The 12,417-nt window shown below is 45.1% G+C and overlaps 1 long non-coding RNA gene across 1 annotated transcript; it reads right to left on the bottom strand.

The window, feature by feature from the left end:
- On the bottom strand, nucleotides 1–9,372 carry LOC146171999 (uncharacterized). The gene is made up of 3 exons (XR_014702718.1): nucleotides 9,213–9,372; nucleotides 7,698–7,823; nucleotides 1–968 (listed from the first exon to the last, which is right to left on the bottom strand). It is a non-coding gene; the product is annotated as an uncharacterized LOC146171999 (long non-coding RNA).
- Nucleotides 9,373–12,417: the final 3,045 nt, after the last annotated feature.

Genomic DNA, 12,417 nt, shown 5'->3' with positions numbered 1-12,417 from the left:
ATCACAGCAGATTGTGGCAAGCTCTCCAAGAGATGGGAGTTCCAAATCACCTCATCTGTCTCCTCAGGAACCTGTATGAAGGGCAAGATGCCACAGTCAGAACCCAGACGGCCATAGACGTCCGACGGTCGACCAACGGACGTCCTTTTTCGGACCTTCGGACATCCGACGGAAGTCCGGTTATGTTCGATATACGTACAGCGGACGTCCGTCGGACTATCGTTCGTGGATCCGGATCGCGTCCCACGGACGTCCGACGGGCAGCCGGAGGCGGACATTCGGACGTTTCCCGGAACATGCTTGCAGGGCCCGCTATTGGTGTAAAAACTTGCCAATAACATTCGTGTAAAGCTCAGCAAGCATGTGCCATGGAAATTTCAGTCACATACTAGTGCTCAATGCCTTTGTCGTGAGAGTAAAGCAGACAATAGAATATGCAACAGGTTCAAGTTTCCTGTTGTCTGCTTTACTTTCACACACAAAGCACTGAACAGTAGTGTGCAATTAAAACTTCCATCAAAGAGGCACATATGCTAGCTGAGCTTTACACAAATGCGCCATTCCTGAAAACATGCTAAGTGCATAGGCATACCAGCATGCGAGGTTGTAAAAAAAGCATTTTTTTGGCTTTATTGCAAAAACTGCATGCATAAATAGTCTACACTAAAAAAATATCGATGTTAAGGAATGGCATGGTAAAATGCAGGCCAACTGGAGTATTAAGAATCTGCTTGAATAATTTTTTTTTAATTATCCTTGCCCGTGACAGCTCTTCCCTTGGGGAGGTGGTGGAGGAAAAGGTATTTATTGAAACCTAATATTTCGGAATTAGCGTGGAGATGATCGAGTTCTCTGTGGGCGGCCTCCGCAGGCCGGGATTCCAGGAGCAGTTACTATCCTGTGCATTTGCTCGATCAGCTGTTGCTGGTCTTTCAGGCCTAAGATGGAAAGAGCAGGCTGGGCTCCTCCTGCAATAGAAGGGAAAATGAAATTCAAGTTATCTGTGCTGAACTTTGATTACACATCTCCAAGGGCAACTGCCAGTTTCTCTCAATTGCTTTTACCAGGTGGCACTGTACGCATGCATCTCCATTCAGAACTGTCACATACTATATAGAAAGGTCATATAACTGCAGCAAAACCCATGCAGAATAACAAAAGATACAAACGTAGTTTGACCAGAACCTGGCATTCAGTATTTTAATGTTTTTATGTCGTCTTTTTATGAAGAAGGAACGCAATAGATTAGTAAGAAAGAAACCCATCAACGAATTAGCGGTAAGGGGGAGGGCAGAAGAGTTCAGAATCTCGCTACAGAATAGGTTTTCAGCTCTAACTGAGGATGGCGACATTACCCTAGAGGCAATGAACAATAATTTCAGAGATATCATTACTGAGTGCGCAGTAGAAGTAGGCGGTAGGATAGTTAAAGAGGATACCGGTAAGCTGTCTAAGGAGACGAAAGATTTGATTAAGAAACGGCAGAGTATGAAAGCTTCCAATCCAACAGACCAGATCGAATTGGCCGAGATATCAAAGCTAATCAATAAGCGCAAGGTAGCCGATATAAGGAAGTATAACATGGAGAAAATTGAGCATGCTGTAAAGAACGGGGGAAGCCTTAAAGCGGTAAAGAAGAAATTGGGCATAGGCAAAAACCAGATGTATGCGATAAGGGACAAGGCGGGCAACGTCATCACTAATATGGACAAGATAGTCAAAGTAGCCGAGGAGTTCTATACAGATCTCTACAGTAGCCAAAGTAGTCAGGACCGTAGTGAGATTGGCGGTAGGGAAAAACAGTCAGACGTTCCACCAGTGACGAAGGACGAGGTCAAGAAAGCACTAGAAACTATGAAAAGGGGGAAATCAGCTGGAGAGGATCAGATAACTACAGATTTGCTGAAGGACGGGGGGGATATCGTGCTAGAAAAACTGGCCACCCTGTATACGCAGTGCCTGGTGTCATCGACGGTACCGGAAGCATGGAAGAATGCAAACATTATCCTCATTCACAAGAAAGGGGACTCTAAGGACCTTAAAAATTACAGACCAATCAGCTTACTGTCTGTTACGTATAAGGTATTTACTAAGGTAATCGCCAATAGAATCAGGACAACCTTAGACTGCAATCAAGCAAAGGATCAAGCAGGGTTTCGGAAACGGTACTCTACTATCGATCATATCCATACCATCAATCAGGTGATAGAAAAATGCTCAGAATATAACCAGCCCTTATACATAGCATTCATTGATTATGAAAAAGCATTTGACTCAGTTGAAACCTCGGCGGTGATGCAGGCATTGCGAAATCAGGGGGTAGACGAGCCGTACGTGAAAGTGCTGGAAGATATATATAGTGGCTGCACAGCAACCATAGTTCTACATAAAGAAAGCAATAAAATCCCCATAAAGAAAGGTGTTAGGCAAGGAGACACAATCTCCCCAGTACTATTCACAGCTTGTTTAGAGGAAGTATTCAGAGACTTGGAATGGGAGCAGTTAGGGATAAGGGTAGATGGAGAATACCTCAGTAATCTGCGATTTGCTGATGACATTGCCTTGCTAAGCAACTCGGGGGATGAACTGCAAATAATGATTGATGACCTAGACAGAAAAAGTAGGATGGTAGGCTTGAAAATCAATATGCAGAAGACTAAGGTAATGTTCAACAGCCTCGGGAAGGAACAGCAGTTTACATTAGGTAGCGAAATACTGGAAATAGTAGGCGAATATGTCTACTTAGGACAGGTAGTAACCGCAGATCCAGACCATGAAAAGGAAATATCAAGAAGAATAAGATTGGGATGGAGCGCATTTGGCAAGCACTCGCAGATTATGACTAGCAGCTTACCGGTATCGCTCAAGAGGAAAGTGTACAACAGTTGCATCTTGCCTGTACTCACCTATGGGGCTGAAACGTGGAGGCTAACCAAGAGAGTTCTACTTAAGTTGAGGACAACCCAGAGGGCTATGGAACGAAAAATGGTAGGGGTAACGTTAAGAGATAGAAAGCGTGCAGAGTGGGTCAGAGAAATAACTCAAGTTAATGACATTCTAGTGGAAATTAAGAAGAAGAAATGGACATGGGCAGGACATGTAGTGCGAAGAGAGGATAACCGATGGTCGCTGAGAGTAACAAACTGGATTCCAAGGGAAGGAAAGCGTAGCAGGGGGAGGCAGAAAGTTAGGTGGGCGGATGAGATTAAGAAGTTCGCAGGGGTCAAGTGGATGCAGCTAGCACAGAACCGGGTTAAGTGGAGAAATATGGGAGAGGCCTTCGCCCTGCAGTGGGTATAATCAGGCTGATGATGATGATGATGATGATGTCGTCTTTTTGAACATGCCTCTGACCAAACATGGCATGTTATGCTTGCTGCTATGCGCGCTCAGCAATGCCCAAGACATGGAGTGCACATGCAGAGAAACTAAGCATAAAGGATGCTGTATATGAACATAAAGCACAGCCAGAGAATTGCAGTATTACACAGGTATGCATTGGCGGCAGAAACCTGCATTTTGAGCGGTTTAACAGGCAGATTTCTAAAGTCATTGTTCCTGCTCTGAAAAGAAGTGATCAATAATAACATCATTTAAAATTGTTACCTTTTTGTTCTGTAAACTGCACATTTCGCTGGTTTCCATGTGCCCTCTACCGAAGACATTCCCTGGGCGTGTCGGGGGTATATCGACATCAACATCTAGGCTACAAGCGTCTAGAAAGCGTCTCCTTAGAGCAGCTGCGACGAAGTAACTTATCTGATAACATGCAAGCTGCTGCAGCAGAATAAAGATAGACATTTGACATGTGGCTAAAGCCCAATGCGGAAGCATAGCCCGACGCAGTGATTGCGCAGTGTTCATGCTTCTACAAGAGTTAAAAGTAAAGTTAAAAGTAAAGTTATTTGTTTACCCACAGCGCTATATGTGACATTACAATAGCAAGGCTTATAGTCACACAAAACACAAAAAGCTGACAACCACAAGCTCCTGATGTATTACCGGCAGCATGCAGCATGGATGTTAGTTACTGAAACATGGCTGCACAATTCTGGCAACCAGCTGCGCATGTATGTCATGGATTTCTCAAAGACGCACAACAAATTACAAAAAAAAATAATGGTATTTACAAATGCAGCCAGCTGTTCACAAGAAACACTGTAGCTTATTTATGGGGAAGGTAGTGGGCGCCAAAGAAACTGCCCCTGTAAAGGCGCCTAATTTGCCCCTATGTAATATCGGGGACAAGTGTGTGGACTACACGAACTGCAATCAAAGCACATAACTTTCACATCAACCAGGAAACTCGGACCATACTTGCCGATGTGAAAGTTGAACGTTAGTTCTTTCATGTGTGCTACAGAAATAAGGTCACAATTTTACATCGCGATTCTAGTCCAAAATCTACACATACTGTCCAGAGACTTTCACCCCCGCAGTATAAGCCACCACTTGGGTAAGAGATTAGTAAAAGAAGTGTATAAAAGACATTAGTGCTGTTGGACAGCCATAGCTATAAAAATGGTATTGACATTGGAGTACTGCCTTAAGGCGGGGCCTAGGGCATTACAAAAGCAAGAGTTAGTGTCCGCTGGTCCTCATTTGAACGAACAAAATGAGGGGGGGGGGGAAGAAATCTACCTCAACTACATGTTTTGAGTGACACCAAGCCGCAGTTAGTATTAAAGATATCACACAGTTTTGTGGAAGATTTGGGAGCGCTTTGCTGCTTTCTTACAGGACTAGACAAAAGAGCTCACCATCTTCAGAAAGGCACGTTATATAGAAATGAGAATAGTGAATTTACTGCATCTGGCCACAACAACTTGCACACGGAGAGGAAGATGAACTGAAAATTTTATACATGAATGTACGTATTTACAACAGGTGAAACAATGACCATGATCTATGCCGAAGAGGAAAGAGATCAAAATTTAGCTCAGAACGAGTTCTCCAGGCCGCGGGGCCGTTTCATTAACTTCGGGACTCCGCCCACATTTCTCATCCCCAATGACAACGAACTCACACATGACTAGCTAACAAACATTTTGGCATGTCTTTCCACTTTCATAAGTTCTTCACCGTCTCCCTAATACAAGCAATGCAAAAGGGACAACAAATTCGTTTCACAACAAACAGAATTTAGAGAATGGACCTCGAAATGATTGGCTCACTAGGTCACATGCCAAACTCTCTCCCCTAAGAAAAAAAAAATTAGAACCCATCAAAACGGTGTCCCACGTGCGCAACTATTGCCCAAAGCTTGAATCCTTGGCGGCTCCTTTTACAGGGCAATTATTGCAATTATTGGCGTCCGAGTCAGCACCATTGCGGACCACATCAGAAGAGCCAACCCACATCCTCCCGCTCCGCATCATACTGTCACTGTTACACACTTGCCCTTTATCAACGCCGCCATCTCCCACCACTGTTGACATCCAGGGTTGGAATCCTCGAGACCCCACTCAGCGCGCCTGCACTGAATAATTGTCACTTTTATGGGCTCCCCAACAAGGAAGCGGGCCTTACACCCTTCAACCTGACAGTGTTTTTTCTTTGAACGATAAGCAGTTCTTCCAAAAGAGGTGCTCGTTTCAAAGCTGTGCTGCCTCCGGGTCATGGGTCCAGTCAGCGTACTAAGGACCCCTTAGTACGCTTAGTACTAAGGACCCCTTAGTACGCTTAGTACTAAGGACCCCTTAGTTGTATACTGTTCGTAAAGCTCTTTAAATAAAAATGAGCCCCCTACATGACACAGCAACGAGAACAAACTGCCTGTCCCCGCGTCTTCGAGTGCGACAGCAAAGTCCTCGGAAAAGGGGACTTCTTTCCCTCTCTGCCTACGTTTCCGTTAAGCACTGTAGTTGCTGTAGCTGCCTCTCTGTGCACGTCTCTCCGCCTCCTGTCCGAGGGCAAGTGGGAGACGGCCGCAGCTGGGCATTAACAGGTGACCCAAAAAGAGCAGACTAATAATGGTGCCTAGCATACCCACCGATCCCTTACAGAAATCATTAAAGAAATGAAAGCAACACACCAGATAACGCTACAATGTTTCTAAGTGCAAAGTCGACAACTCCAAGTCATATAAATATATGTACGTCTCCGCACATTAACTAGACAGAAACAGTGCAGAGAAAACTAATAATTCAGTGTCTAGCAACACTATTAAAAGGGGATAAAGGCCACGGGGGGCTGCGATTATTAGTACCGTTTTGCCTTTAAACTACAATAACATACTTGTTGCAAGCTTAAAATCAAAGATTCACACCTGTCCCACCCACAGCAATGAAACACACATCTGACTCAAGTCTGCAGAGAAAGAGCAAGCTAGACTATTGCAGACGCACCCTTGGTTATTTTTCTGGCATTTCTGAGGGTGAAGAATCTGACTTGTCAGTAGCATGTATATGAATAAGAATCCTATGACAGTAAATGCATCAGATTTTCTGGAGTGGCTTTTCTTTGCTGACCACATATGAGGTGAGCTATAATTTATCCAACTTGGCCTAGGTTTATTCTATGAATAACAAAGCTATAGCAGGTACACAGTCGTCCACTCAGGCTGAACATGCGAGTGCGTGGCATTCACTTTTTGAGATGCCACTGCATCCATCACAGCTGCACACCGTAGCGAAGAGGCAGACAGCGTGAAGTACCAGCCTCTAGTCCCTCTACCATCACTGGGGTCCCAAACTAGGGACCCCTTGTTTTTGTCAGGACAGGCCCCCTCAGGGTCAGCTAGTGAGTAACCTCCTGTATTTGTATCTGATGGAAATGTTTTCCACCACCACCCACAATACGCAGCTGCGCATCATAGCAGATGTGAAGCAACAGTTCCTGGTCCTTCTATGCATAAGCCACTTTGCCTTGATGCATGCCTGCGCACCATAGTAAAGAGGCAGACGACATGACGCAGCAGCTCATGGTACCTTTACACATGAGCCCCCCCCACTGTACTTCAATACGAACCATAGCAAATATACAGACTACGCCACACAGCAGCTCCTGGTCCCTCTATGCATAAGCCATTTTACCTCAATACGCACCTGCGTACCTGAGCGAAGAGGCAGACGTGAAGCTGCAGCTCCTGGGCCCTCCATGCACATGCCACTTAGCATCAATGCACGGCTGTGCACTATAGTAAAGAGGCGAAGAACGTTAAGCAGCAGCTCCTGGTCCCTCTACACATCAGCCATTTTGCCTCGATGCGCATCTGCACACCGTAACAAACAGCCAGATGTGACAAAGAAGCTCCTGGTTTCTCTACACAATAAACCACTTTGCCTCAATGCACGTCTGTACACCGGAGCAAAGAGGCAGATGACGTGAAGCTGAAGCGGCTAGTCCCTCTACGCACAAGCCACTTAACCTTGATGCATGGATGTGACGGATGCATTGCTATTTTGCAAACTGCATGCCACACATTCCCATTCAAGCTAAGAGTGGACGACTGTGTAAACGTAAAATACTGGTTATTTACTTCAACGGACAATGACAAAAAGTAACATGGTGGACAATGTAAAAAGAATTTGCTGCATAAAGTTTGTTGAAACCAGTTCTACATCCTACATGTAAACAAGCTAAAACCTTAATGTCGAAGGGATGTCCTGTGTGTTTAAAATCATCACGCTCAAACAACTTCAACACTGACAATCATGATTCAATATTAATAATATAGATAATGATACAATACTCACTTTTAGCCATACCAAAGAAATGAGAATGCAAAGGGATGTTGCTGTTTTTCCCCCGTGGATGACAGTTTTCCATGTTCAAAGTGCTGCTTCCTGTTGGCTTACGAAATCGGCTACAGCAAATGGCATCTGAAAAATTTTTGGAAGCCTCATGCTAGTCTTCAACGAGAAAAGCATTGCCATACAGAAGCAGAACACAAATACTTTTACAACACACTAAAAGCACCAACTGCGGTGCTGTTTTTAGGATGACTAGGTAGAGGTTTTGCTGTAGCAAGCCAAATGTTAGCCTTCAATAAGGAAAGCATTCCCATAGAGAAACAGAACACAAAAACTTTTACAACACATTAAAAGCATCAATTGCACAAATGCTTGTAAGATGACCAGGTACAGGTTTCTGCTATAGCCCACTTCATGTGACCAGCGGTTATCAAGAAGCCTTTATGCGAGCATGATGCCCTAGATTCAATTTATGGCTATCACTGTATTAACGAGCATGGGTTTAAAGCTACTTTAATATGATAATCTAAGAACATGGTAAGAGCTTTCAGTGCGAGAGATAAGCTCAGTATCATGCACTATAAGGTGCTGCATGGCTCTAGTGTAGCTTTGGCATTATCTCGCTGTCAATAATGCAATGAAGTTCTGAGGAGCCTTTGAATATCTGTAAGGACAAAGCAACAACAATTTTGTTTTCATCTCACTTTTGCTCAACTCGTTTGTTTTTTTGTTGTTTTTTTTTTTAGCCCGCGGCTTGCATGGCCTCCCAGTATGCCTGTTTTGCATAAAAGAAGGCGTTGCAGGCACCAGAGCTCACAGCCCAACTGTATCGCGGCGGCGGTATGTCAAATTCCTGCCAGAACCGCACAGAACAACGGGTCAAGAAAAAGACAAGTGCTGACTTTTTTTTTTTTCTCTTATCTCCTTGTCCGGTTGTTCTGCGCTGTTCGGTCCCACATGCATAACCAACATGCGCAAGGTGCTGTCCTGGTTTGTCAAAGCTGAAGGAGAGTACTAAACCTTTAGTTATTTAGTAGCTACAGCCGTTCCTTCTAGAAACTGTAGTTGCCGTAAAGCTCGAGAGAGAAAGATCAGCGGCTGTCCATTAAAAAAAAAAAAAAAAGAAAAGGAAGAAAAAGAGAGAAAAAAAAAAAAAAAAAACTTGCGACGTTTTCACAAGTGTAGGCATGTCGCACGATGGGCTCCAGGAGTGCAAACGTTTTCTCGTATAGTTTTTACAACTCAGCACGTTGCGCATGGTTAACAAATTAACTCCTTTAAAGCTCGGGCAGGCACTCCTTTATCAGAGACAGAGAAGTTGCGCGGCTTACTGGCGCAGCGTCCAGTAATGCCGAGAAAGATGGCCCTCAGACTTGAGGCTGCACTTTAGTTAGTCGGCGCGGAGCCATCCTGTCAGTCTCGCATAAAACACTCGACCGTTCGGCTGCCCAAAAGCTCACCACTATCGGTGCATCGCAAAGTTCCACTAAAGAAACAAAAGTTCGGTGAAATACTTACTTTGGAATCGGCGGGTGAACAAAGTGTGCCAGCCGCACCAAGCCACAGCAAAAACAATGCTAGCAGTGCATTACAGCCGTAGGTATTTGTAACTGCGCAGAAAATGCAGAACACGGAAACGTGAAGCCATCTTCCATGACTAAACTTCAACTTGTCAAGTGGATTGGATTGGCTCATTTCAGATTTTTTTGAGGATAGGTTCGGTTTCGTTCTTTTTGAGCTTGCTGCTTGCTGCGTCTATTCAGCCACTGATTAAAATTTCACCGAAGCATCATGATATAAAAATGTTTAATGGTCATTTAACTTTTAATCAAAAATTTTTGATGGAAGAATTCAACGATGAAACATGCGGAAAATAAAAAAAAAAACTGTTTAATGGAAACGCTTTCTATCGCATCGATTCGCTCTAGCATCATATAATGCAGACTTGACGGCATTACTGATTTATACGCAGTTCAGACGAGCACGACGACTACAAACTATATCATAGCTGTGTAAAAGCAAATCCAGTGGCGGACGTACGGCGGCTGTCCGCTGGGCGAACGGATTCGACCATCCGCTTTCGTACGTACGCCGGAATTCCGGCGGACGTCCGAAATTGGCCGCCGAGTTGCGGCCGAGTTCGGCTGTCCGTCGCACGTCAGTGGCCGTCTGGGAACTGGGCATGGTCTTACTGATTGGTTTCTGATTGAGAAAGGAGTGAGGGAAGGCTGCATACTGTCGCCCTGCCTATTTAACCTATATCCAGAGTGCATCATGAGGAAGGCCGGTCTGGACGAGTCTTCAGCTGGAGTGAAGATTGCTGGAAAACGTTTCAACAACCTTAGATATGCGGATGACACCACTTTAATGGCAGAAAGTGAAGTGGAACTCAAGAGGCTTCTGATGCGCGTACAAGAAGAGAGTGAGAAGTTTGGGCTTAAACTGAACATTAAAAAGACAAAGATCATGGCGTCTTGCCCTATCAAGTCCTGGAGCATCAATGGACGAGAAGTGGAAGCTGTGACAGATTTTCTGTTCTTGGGCTCCAAGATTACCTCGGAAGGAGACTGCAGCCATGAAATTAGGAGACGCCTGCTTCTGGGAAAGAGAGCAATGGTTAGCCTTGACCGCCTAGTAAAGAGCAGAGACATTAGTCTGCCAACCAAGATCCGTATAACTCGTGCTATGGTCTTTCCAGTTGTGATGTATGGATGCGAGAGTTGGACTGTGAAAAAGGCTGACGGCCGAAAAATTGACGCGTTTGAATTGTGGTGCTGGCGAAGACTCTTGAGAGTTCCTTGGACTGCCAGAAGATCAAATCAGTCGATATTGTCGACCATAAACCCTGACTGCTCATTGGAGGGTCAAACTCTAAAGTTAAAGCTCAGCTACTTTGGTCATCTGATGAGAAGATAGGAGTCGCTGGAGAAAGATTTGATGTTGGGAAAGGTTGAGGGTCGGCGGAGAAGGGGTAGGCAGCGAACGCGATGGTTAGATGGCATCCTCGAGGCACTGCAGAAGAGACCGGAAAGCATGGCGTGACATGGTCCATAGGGTCACGAAGAGTCGGACACGACTGAACGACTGAACTGAACTAAAGTACGTAGGTCGAGCACGGGTCGAACCATCTTGTCGAACCAAAACATGGAGGAAGGAAAGTTCTTTCCTTCCTCCATGCACTAAAAGCTATTTGACGTCACATCCGTCCAGAAAAGCTACATATAATAATAATAGTAACTATATTATTATCCTCCTTTCCACTCTGATCCTGGGCGCTCATACGTAGTTCACGGAGCCGGCTCTCTGCAAGTTCAGGTCGGCCGGCGCGGTCGGATTGCGTTCGCTTTGTAGGGCGGGAAGCATCTCGGCTCTCATTTTCTGCGGTTTTAAGGCAATCGAATTGATCGAATGTCTTCAGAGCTACTTCCGAAAACCAATACTGGCGAAAGAACACCACCTGTTCGAGAATGGTCATGTTTAGAACGTGATGCCGACGCGCGAAGTGCGCGCCGCTCGCGACGGAACACCCGCGCGTACATCTTTGAATTTCGCGTGAGTAGACGGTGTTTTTTTTAACGAAATTTATTGTCTCAGGGCATCAGTCGGTCATGTGATGATGAACTAAGAAATCATTAAATGAATGAAAAATGTTTAAACGTAGCTTTTCATTTACCTATTGCGTTCACACCTCATACCCAAACATTGAAAGTGCAGAGAGAACCTGAGAAGAGATTGATCGCCGTTACTTCTTTTTTTGTTCTTGCTGTTTGACAGCAGCATAATAATTTCTTCACGATTTCGCTTTACAGTTTAATACCATGACGAACACTTTTGTCCGCGGTCGACAGTATCTGCGGAGGTTCCAGGAGGCATAATGGTGCGGTACCCGGTATACTGTGTGGCGATTGCAAGTACTGTGCGGTTCTAGCGTGCATCAACGAAACCTGGCATTTAGTCGCAGAGGCCCAGGCCTCCGTCCCATAGGCCATGCGTGCCAGGGGCGGGGAGTTGGGGGCCTCCTACCTCTTTAAAAAACTAAAGCTCTTAACAACAACAACTGGAATGCATTTTGTACCTCCGTACCTCAAGCTTGGGGAAAGCCGGCGGGAAATGCTGGCACTCAACGGCAAAGCTACCGTAAATGAGGTCGTTCTAGAGTTAACATTTTTTACTGCTGCTAGTAATGATGGAACGGTCTATCGTCTGGGACAAGGAACTCTTGAGCAGCTTAAGCAGTCGGTGCAAGAAACGTTTGGCGCGGAACGATAGAACGAAGTTCCATGCTCCGCGTACACAGTATCACGGGCCGCCTCATTCCGTGACTTCGACTTTTTCAGCACCTTAAAAACTAATTTACAGATAAATATGCTTGTTCAAATCTGTAATTGGAAGTTTTGAACATATTTTGGCTTTGTGGCTCTGAATAGACACTGCATTAGAAATCCGGTTCACAGATCCACTAGCATTTTTTCTTTATTTCGCCTCCGATGAAACGCGGCTGGAATTAGATGCTGCGGCTGCGCGACTGTGTTGCTTTCCTGGACGTTACGTCCTTTAAGAGGACAATGCCACTCGATCTTGCACAGCATATACCAGTACACGCCAGATTTTACAGCGCAGAGCGCGTACTAAGAGTGCCCCAACCAGCGTGCGACTCCCCGAGTCAGAAGTTTATACCGTTTCCTCTGCTCAACTGGCAATAGTCTTATTTTAGCTCCTTGGC

The sequence above is a fragment of the Amblyomma maculatum genome, unplaced genomic scaffold (assembly GCF_055883805.1).
Source record: "Amblyomma maculatum isolate TAMU_Amacu unplaced genomic scaffold, ASM5588380v1 scaffold_15, whole genome shotgun sequence".
Lineage (NCBI taxonomy): Eukaryota > Metazoa > Arthropoda > Arachnida > Ixodida > Ixodidae > Amblyomma > Amblyomma maculatum.
Note: the sequence above shows the minus strand (reverse complement) of the source record. Positions and strands in the feature narration are given on the sequence as shown.